Genomic DNA, 8,237 nt, shown 5'->3' on the forward strand with positions numbered 1-8,237 from the left:
GTTCTCACAATAGGACCCCCAGACTTTTCTAGTAGCATATGAGGTTCCAGGGCCAAAGACTTTTTAAATGACTGTCTTATCCCTCCCTCAACTTGAAATAAATGTACAGCCCACGTGATCAAATTGATGCTAATAAAATATTGAAAATACATTAGAGGTCATTGAGCTAGCCTGCAAAAATTTCAGTCTTATTTTACAAACCTGTATGTTTATTAACTCTCTTCCAATGTGCTTTGATTAGTCACACTGAGTGTTTCTTCGGATCATGTCTGGTGGCTCCGTGGATTACAACAGCAGAGAACATGGAGGCCCAGAGGGAATGGACCCTGATGGTGTCATCGAGAGCAACTGGAATGAGATTGTTGATAACTTTGATGATATGAATTTAAAGGAGTCTCTTCTTTGGGGCATCTATGCTTATGGTTTTGAGAAGCCTTCAGCTATTCAACAGAGAGCTATTATTCCCTGTATTACAGGGTGTGATGTGATTGCTCAAGCTCAGTCAGGTACTGGCAAGACAGCCACATTTGCTATTTCCATCCTGCAACAGTTGGAGATTGAGTTCAAGGAGACCCAAGCACTGGTATTAGCCCCCACCAGAGACCTGGCTCAACAGATCCAAAAGGTGATTCTGGCACTTGGAGACAATATGGGAGCAACTTGTCATGCCTGCATTGGTGGAACAAATGTTCGAAATGAAATGCAAAAACTGCAGGCTGAAGCACCACATATTGTTGTTGGTACAGGTATGTTAAACAGAAGATATCTTTCTCCAAAATGGATCAAAATGTTTGATTTGGATGAAGCAGATGAAATGTTGAGCTGAGGGTTTAAGGATCAAATCTATGAGATTTTTCAAAAATTAAATACAAGTATTCAGGTTGTGTTGCTTTCTGCCACAATGCCAACTCATGTGTTGGAAGTGACCAAAAAATTTATGAGAGATCCAATTCGAATTCTAGTGAAGAAGGAAGAATTGACCCTTGAAGGAATCAAACAGTTTTACATTAATGTTGAAAGAGAGGAGTGAAAGTTGGACACACTTTGTGACTTGTAGGAGACACTGACTATTATGCAGGCTGTGATTTTTCTCAGTACAAGGCGCAAAGTGGACTGGCTCACTGAAAAAATGCACGCCAGGGACTTCACAGTTTCTGCTCTGCCTGGTGACATGGACCAGAAAGAAAGAGATGTTATCATGAGGGAATTCTGACCAGGGTCAAGCCGAGTTCTGATCACTACTGACTTGTTGGCTCATGGTATTGATGTGCAACAAGTGTCTTTGGTTATAAACTATGATCTACCTACCAATCATGAAAATTATATTCACAGGAGTCCATAGCAACAGTTGATGATGAGATGGCGCTCAGAAACGGCGTTGACGTAATTTAGGATGTGGAATCATAAGCAAAACAGCACACTGCTTGAATAAAGAGCCAAATTGGCAGAGGGGGTCAATTTGGAAGGAAAGGTGTGGCTATAAACTTTGTTAAGGAAGAAGACAAGAGGATTCTTTGTGATATTGAGACTTTCTACAATACTACAGTGGAGGAAATGCTCATGAATGTGGCTGACCTTATTTAATTCCTGGGATGAGACATATTTGAATGCAGTGCTCGCTGTTGCTGAATAGGCGATCATAATGTGCATTGTGCTTTTTTGGGAATATTTGAATCTTGTCCCAATGCTCATAACAGATCAGAAATACAGATTTTGATAGCAAAGCGACCTTAGTCCTGAGCTCTTGTGAGGAAAGTCATTGGCTTTATGTTCTTTAGAGTTAGACTGTTGGGATGGGTATAAAAGATGGGGTCTGTAAAATCTTTCTTTCTTAGAAATTTATTTACTAGTTCTGTAGAAACGGTTGTATTAGATGTTCTCTATCATTTAATAATATACTTGTGGACTAAAAGATATAAGTGCTGTATAAAATCAGCCAATTATGTTAAACTGGCATATCTGCCTTTATTGTGTTTGTCATTAGCCTGAATAGAAAGGCCTTTAAAATTGATTTTTTTTTTAGAAAGCATTTGAATGCATTTTGTTTGGTATTGTACTTATTCAATAAAGTATTTAATTAGTGCTAAGTGTGAACTGGTCCCTGTTGCTAAGCCCCAGCAAGCAATCATGTCCTAGGTAGGGTGAAACCCATAGTAAAATTGCCATATTAATGAAGCTTGAATGTTAAATAAATTGTATATTCACCTTAAAAAAAGAAAAGCAAAAGTGAGGGTCAGTTTTACATCTGGACTAGGTCCGATGCTCAGGGATTAATGACCTTTAGGTTTAATAAATGCAAGTGGCAAATTTCAGTGCCCTGCTGTGAGGCTTTATCTGTCAATGGCACACCTTCCTTTATCCTCAGTTCTTTTACTAGCAATGCAAAGACCTGTCACAGCAAGGTTGTATGTGTTGAAGGGGGATGGGTGCATAGACTGACTTCAGCTGCTAGGAGCTGCTGACTAGCTTCAAAGAATACTAAGAAGGAATTTATGCACCAGCACAGGCTTCAAAGATGAATCTCTCTATACTTCCTTTTCCTTGCCAGTTTATGTGGCTAGGTAATTTATTGAGAAGAGGCTTGTAAGTAAGGATTTTATAGCACCCGGTTGGGAACTTGCTACTAATCTCCTTTGGCATGTCAAGCCTATGCCAGTCTCTTTGGTTCTCCATCTTCCCTCTGTCCTCTCTCTATGTTCCCCTTCACTAAATTGATCCTTACTAAATAAAAGAACAAAACATGTTGATGAATCAAAAATGGGTTTAACTTTAATAATTTACTATGTAATTTCATGGCAAGCCGTTTAATGATGCTTAATTTTCTTAATGCTCTTAATCCTCTGTAAGAAAAATGTTGATAATGCTACACATGATTATATTTGAGGGAGGAATGTGTTCCTGCAAGTAATTGCTTAATTACTTTAGTGGATTGTGTACTGCTGGCTTGATGTGCCTCTCCATCTGTTTTCTTTAATTTATTGAATCAATGCCATTTGACAAAAGAGCAAATGTAAGTCGCATGAGATAGAGAAGAGAATAGGTCACAAGCCTAAGGCTTTCCGGAATATGCAATGCATCAGAAATTTAAGTCAGCCGCTGACGTGTTAAATCTGAACTTCAGTGCTGAATTGCTATGTTTGAATTCTGCTTCCTTTCATTCACTGTTAAATGAAATTGGTAAACCCTTGGTTTTCTCAATTATTAAAATGGAAACAATTTTCACATATAAAGTACTTTTTAGGAACTGGATAGATGAAGATGTATAGGAACCTGACTGAATCACAAACTTATTACATATATTCCTGATGGAATTAGCCAAAGTGAAAGTAATTGGGACACACATTTGACATTACTTGACTTTGGGTATAGTAATGACCATTGACCCAAACTTTGCTCTATTATTTTCTCTTCTGTTAACTAATGTCAAATTTAACCAATTTTTTTTCTGATTTGCAAATGGAAAATGTTTTTCTATGCTAAAGGAATGGAATTAGAACTGACTCTGGTTTTGAAAACAACCACGTGTTTTCAGCCTCACTAAATCTATAACTGGTATTATTCCTTTTCCCTCTAAAACTGATAACATGAATGACTTTGTTTTGTTTGTTATATCAGGGGTGCCCATGTAAAGTAGGTTTGCTTTAGGCTGGATTGGCTCTGTGTACCTGTGATTAGGTTCACAAGTCTTTTTCTGGTTTCTATATGGTCTAATACTTAAGAACATGCACTCTATTTCTTGTGATACAGGAAATTGAATCTAGCACTTCCTGCATGCTAGGCAAATGCTCTATTTCTGAGATACAATCCTAGCCCCTGAATATGTACCAAGTTAACTTGGTTCAAATCCTTTCTCTGCCAAGTGAAAGCTATAAATTTGAATGAGGTATTTAATAGCTTTAAGTCACAATTACCATCTCTGTATATTTGGGATAAAGAAATTAAGGTGCATTCAATATTTTGATATTTGGTAGATAATATGAAATTCCAAATGACATCTATGGAAATAGATAGCTCAACTTGAATTACTGAAATAAGGTTATAACTTTTGAATCTAAATTCTACCTCTCCATCCTCTATGGTACTTAAAATTAATCATTGAACTAATCATTTTGAAATTGTGTTTCTGCCCTTAATAATGAAATGGTTTCTAAATAACTAAAGAATATTTCTTAATCTTACTCTGTAAGTTTATGGAATAGATGTATCCATGCAACATTTTTGAGGCTTTGTGAAGAGCCTATGATGTTGCTTGTAAAATTTTAATGACATAAGAATAAATAAACTTTGAGAAACAAGGACTCATGGCTATGCTTGTAAAATACAAAACTTACTTTCCATGACTTAAAAAAATAAAGTTAACTAATATATATAATACATATAATTATAAATTAACTATAATGGAGGATAAATATAATTATATATTAAATATATATATATATGTATATGAGAGAGAGAAAATGAATAAAGAGACAGGAGAAGGAGTGGGAGAGGAACTGAAGGGAGGAAGAGAGAAATCAGAGGAAACAGGAGGGCGGTGAAGGGCAGGAGGTCAGTGAAGAATTGATTCTGCCCAACCAAAATGAATCCTCTCCATCATTCACTGGAAGAACTAATAACTTTATCAGATTCACAAGTTGTACCTGTGCCTCAGGAAAAGTAAAAGACCAATTACAGGGACAAGTGCATTCTAGAATTTGTGCCACCTTAAAAAAAAAAAAAACCTTCAGGTTTCACTTTTCCCCTTATGAAACTAAATGCATTGTCTTTTTAATATTCCACAATTATAGCTCATCTCATTTTGATTAATATGAATAACCTTCCTTAACTACTTCTGCCAATCAAAAATGTCATCTTTGAGCTCATGTTGAGTTTCATCTTTGCTGAGACAGCCTTGTCCAGAGATTGCTCCCTTTGCCAAGTTCAGGCTGTGCCATTGACCACTGTTTCATCAATTCTTGTGCTACTTTTAAAAATCATCTTTCTTGTCACTATTATTGCTGTTACATTGCTTCATGTAGAGAGGATGTGATTTCAATGTATACCTAGTTGACTGACAGATCTGATTGACATATATATATCTACTTACTACTAACTGATTTGCAAACAGTAACAATTGTATGTAACTTTTTGTTTGTTTTTCTTCTTGTTTAATTTTTCACAGTGCTAGGGATAGAATACAGGGCCTTGTACAAGCTAGACAAGTACATGTACATGCTAACAAGTGTTTGTTAACAAAGACTAATTCTAATTACATGATTATAAATATTAACTCAAATTTTTAGGATAGTAGATGGTAGAGATTCCATTAGAAGATATAGATTTATAAGAAATAAATAGGTTATTTTTTTTCCTGTATTCACATATGTCCTATTTGATCACTGGTTTAATGCCATATTCAGAACTCTTATATTTTCTTGTGTTCTAAATATATTGTTTTTATAAGTGTTGAATGAGAATAAGATCCTAGATAATTTCTTACAGGAACATTTTTATTTTGACACTAAAGTATAAAGAATGTAATAGTTTGTTTTAATTATGAAATTTATATTATGAGGAATTAATATTTTCTGTGTATATCTTGAGATATATACATTAAATTGACAAAGTATTTTTGAATAATGATACTATTTTATGTTGCAAGCAATTATGAGAGTAAATGTAATAATTGAACACTGAAAACTTTTAAAAATTCAATAATGCCATGCTAAGAAAATAACAGAATAAATTTTAAAAACTTGCTTTATCTTTTTAAATTGTTTTATTTTTCTTTTAAATTCTAAATTCTCTAAAAAGTTGTACACAAAGAATTATTCATCTATGAGAAATTGGTGACTGATATATAATAATAATAATAATAATAATAATAATAATAAAAGGAAATGGCATTTAAAATGACAAAAAAGCCCAGTAAGGTGGCGAATGTCTGTAATCCCAGTGGCTTAGAGACTGAGGCAGGAGGAATGCAAGTTCCCATACAGACTCAGCAACTTAGTGAGACACTATGCAACTTAGTGAGACCCTGTGTCAAAATGAAAAAGATAAATAAAGAATAAAATAAAGTGCTGGGGATGTGGTTCAGTGGTAGTTAAATGCCCCTGGGTTCAATCCCTGGTACTTAAATAAATACATAAAATGACAATGAAATACATTAAAGGTATAGATATAATTTCCACATATGAGTATATCAATATATGCTATGTAAGTTACAAAATGTAACTGCTACAAGATAGAAGACATAAAGTGTAATAAGGCAATGTATCAGACTTTTTGAGGAGAAATCTAACTTTGTAATGTTTTCCATATTTTACCTAATCAAAATTTCCCGAATAATTGTTCTTACAGTCTTGCAAAAATAATAACACAAAACAATTAATGGACAGGTATATTAAATAATTACAATAATTGAGTTATGTGGAAAGCTAGCTTTACCTTCTGCTTTTTATACAATGATTATAACAGTTTAAAACAAAGGAGAGCTGCAAATTAACTTTCATATTTAACTCATGATAGAAACTACCAAGGTGAAAAAATACTAAAACTATAAGGAAAATATTTATATTGATGTTGTAATATATAAGATTGTGACATCTATAAAGCAAATTATTACAGTTTAGAAAATATAAATAAACTTTTAGGATTCTTTTGAAAACCTCTCAGATAAAAGATGACTATATTTCACAAAAAAGGAAATAGATTAAGAATGCTTTACTTAAACATGAAATGCACTTCCTTAGTGGAAGGGAAAAGAACTAGAAACTAAGTGGTTTGAAAAACATTTTAAAAAAATACTTAGAGAATCCATTCTCAAGGGATTGTTAGACCCAGAGATTCAAAGACAAGCTATGCCAAAACAAAGAAAAACTTACAATGGTGATAGTGCATGCATGTCAAAGATACTAACATGAGCTACTAACATATAACTACTGTGACCTACAGAAGCAGTACCAAAGAGCCTGGCATAGCCACTTCTGCTATATGACAGGAAGATTCAACTAATGTAGAAATACAGAATGGACACTGGCCAAAAGGTTTCTTCATAGTCAAAGAATAAGCTATGGTCCTATTTCAATCATATATTGTATGTTAGAAATAATGCTAAAATTCTACCTAGAGTAATAACTTAAACATTACACTTTTTCATAAGAAAATAAATATATGCAATATATTAGCTATACTCTTCATTCTATAAATTATAAAAAAATGCTAGGAAAAAAGGTTCATAAAATATGAATGAGGTTATAATAGTAATCAGTGATTTAAAAAGAAACAAAACCTGCCAAACTGACAAATATATTGAAGGTTCAATAGGTATTACAGAAACAATAATAATATTTTTTTCTTGTTATTGAAGGAAAATTAAAGAAAGAATATGGATATATTTAGAATTATGAAGGATAATTTGACTACAGTCAAACTTGGCAAAGAAAATTTATATTAGGTTTTAGGTAGAAATGTGTGAACATCACAGTGAAGTATATACTTTTCTAGGAAAATATGAAAAAAATGTGTTAATTATAGCTTGGTTAAGTAGAGAACATATTGAAAATGTATAATGTAAAAGAAAAAAGAAACCTTATTTCAAGTTCTATTTTAAAACTTCAGAGATAAGACAGTGTGATATTAGCATAAAAAAACAGTTATCAATAATGCAGAATAGAGTCTGGAAGAGACCCACATAACTGTGGCTGACGGTTTTTTAACTAAGGTACACAGGAATTGAATGGAACAAGGATTTCTTTTCAACAAATGGTGCTAAACCAATTGGATACTCATGGGGAGAAACATAAACTTCATCTATATTTTGTACTTCCATGCAAAAAATTGATAGCAGATCACACACTTAAACATAAAACACTATTAAACTTATGAAAGAAAGCATAAGATAAAATGCTTTCTGATTTCAAGTTAGGAGAAGAGCTAACTATAAGGTGATCCACAGAAGAAAAGTAATTCAATGACTTCATCAACATCAAAAATGTCTCTTCAGAGACAATGTTAGTAGAACAAAAAAAAAATAAGTCATACATTGGAAGAAAATATTTGCAAATCACAAATCTGCAAGGATTTGCTTCCAAAAAAATAAATAGTTCATATTTTTCAATAATAAGATAGCAATTTAAAAATGGGATGCATATTTGATAGTCATTTTATTCTAGAGCATATACCAGTAGTAGATAAGCCCTTGGAAAAATATTCATTATTTGTTTTTGTTTTATATTTAAATTTAAATGACTATG

The 8,237-nt window shown here is 33.0% G+C and overlaps 1 pseudogene; it reads left to right on the plus strand.

The window, feature by feature from the left end:
* The first annotated feature begins 265 nt into the window (after nt 1-265).
* LOC113175040 (eukaryotic initiation factor 4A-II pseudogene) lies at nt 266-1,342 on the plus strand (annotated as a pseudogene).
* Nucleotides 1,343-8,237: the final 6,895 nt, after the last annotated feature.

Source organism: Urocitellus parryii, chromosome 12 (genome assembly GCF_045843805.1).
Source record: "Urocitellus parryii isolate mUroPar1 chromosome 12, mUroPar1.hap1, whole genome shotgun sequence".
Taxonomy (NCBI): Eukaryota; Metazoa; Chordata; class Mammalia; order Rodentia; family Sciuridae; genus Urocitellus; species Urocitellus parryii.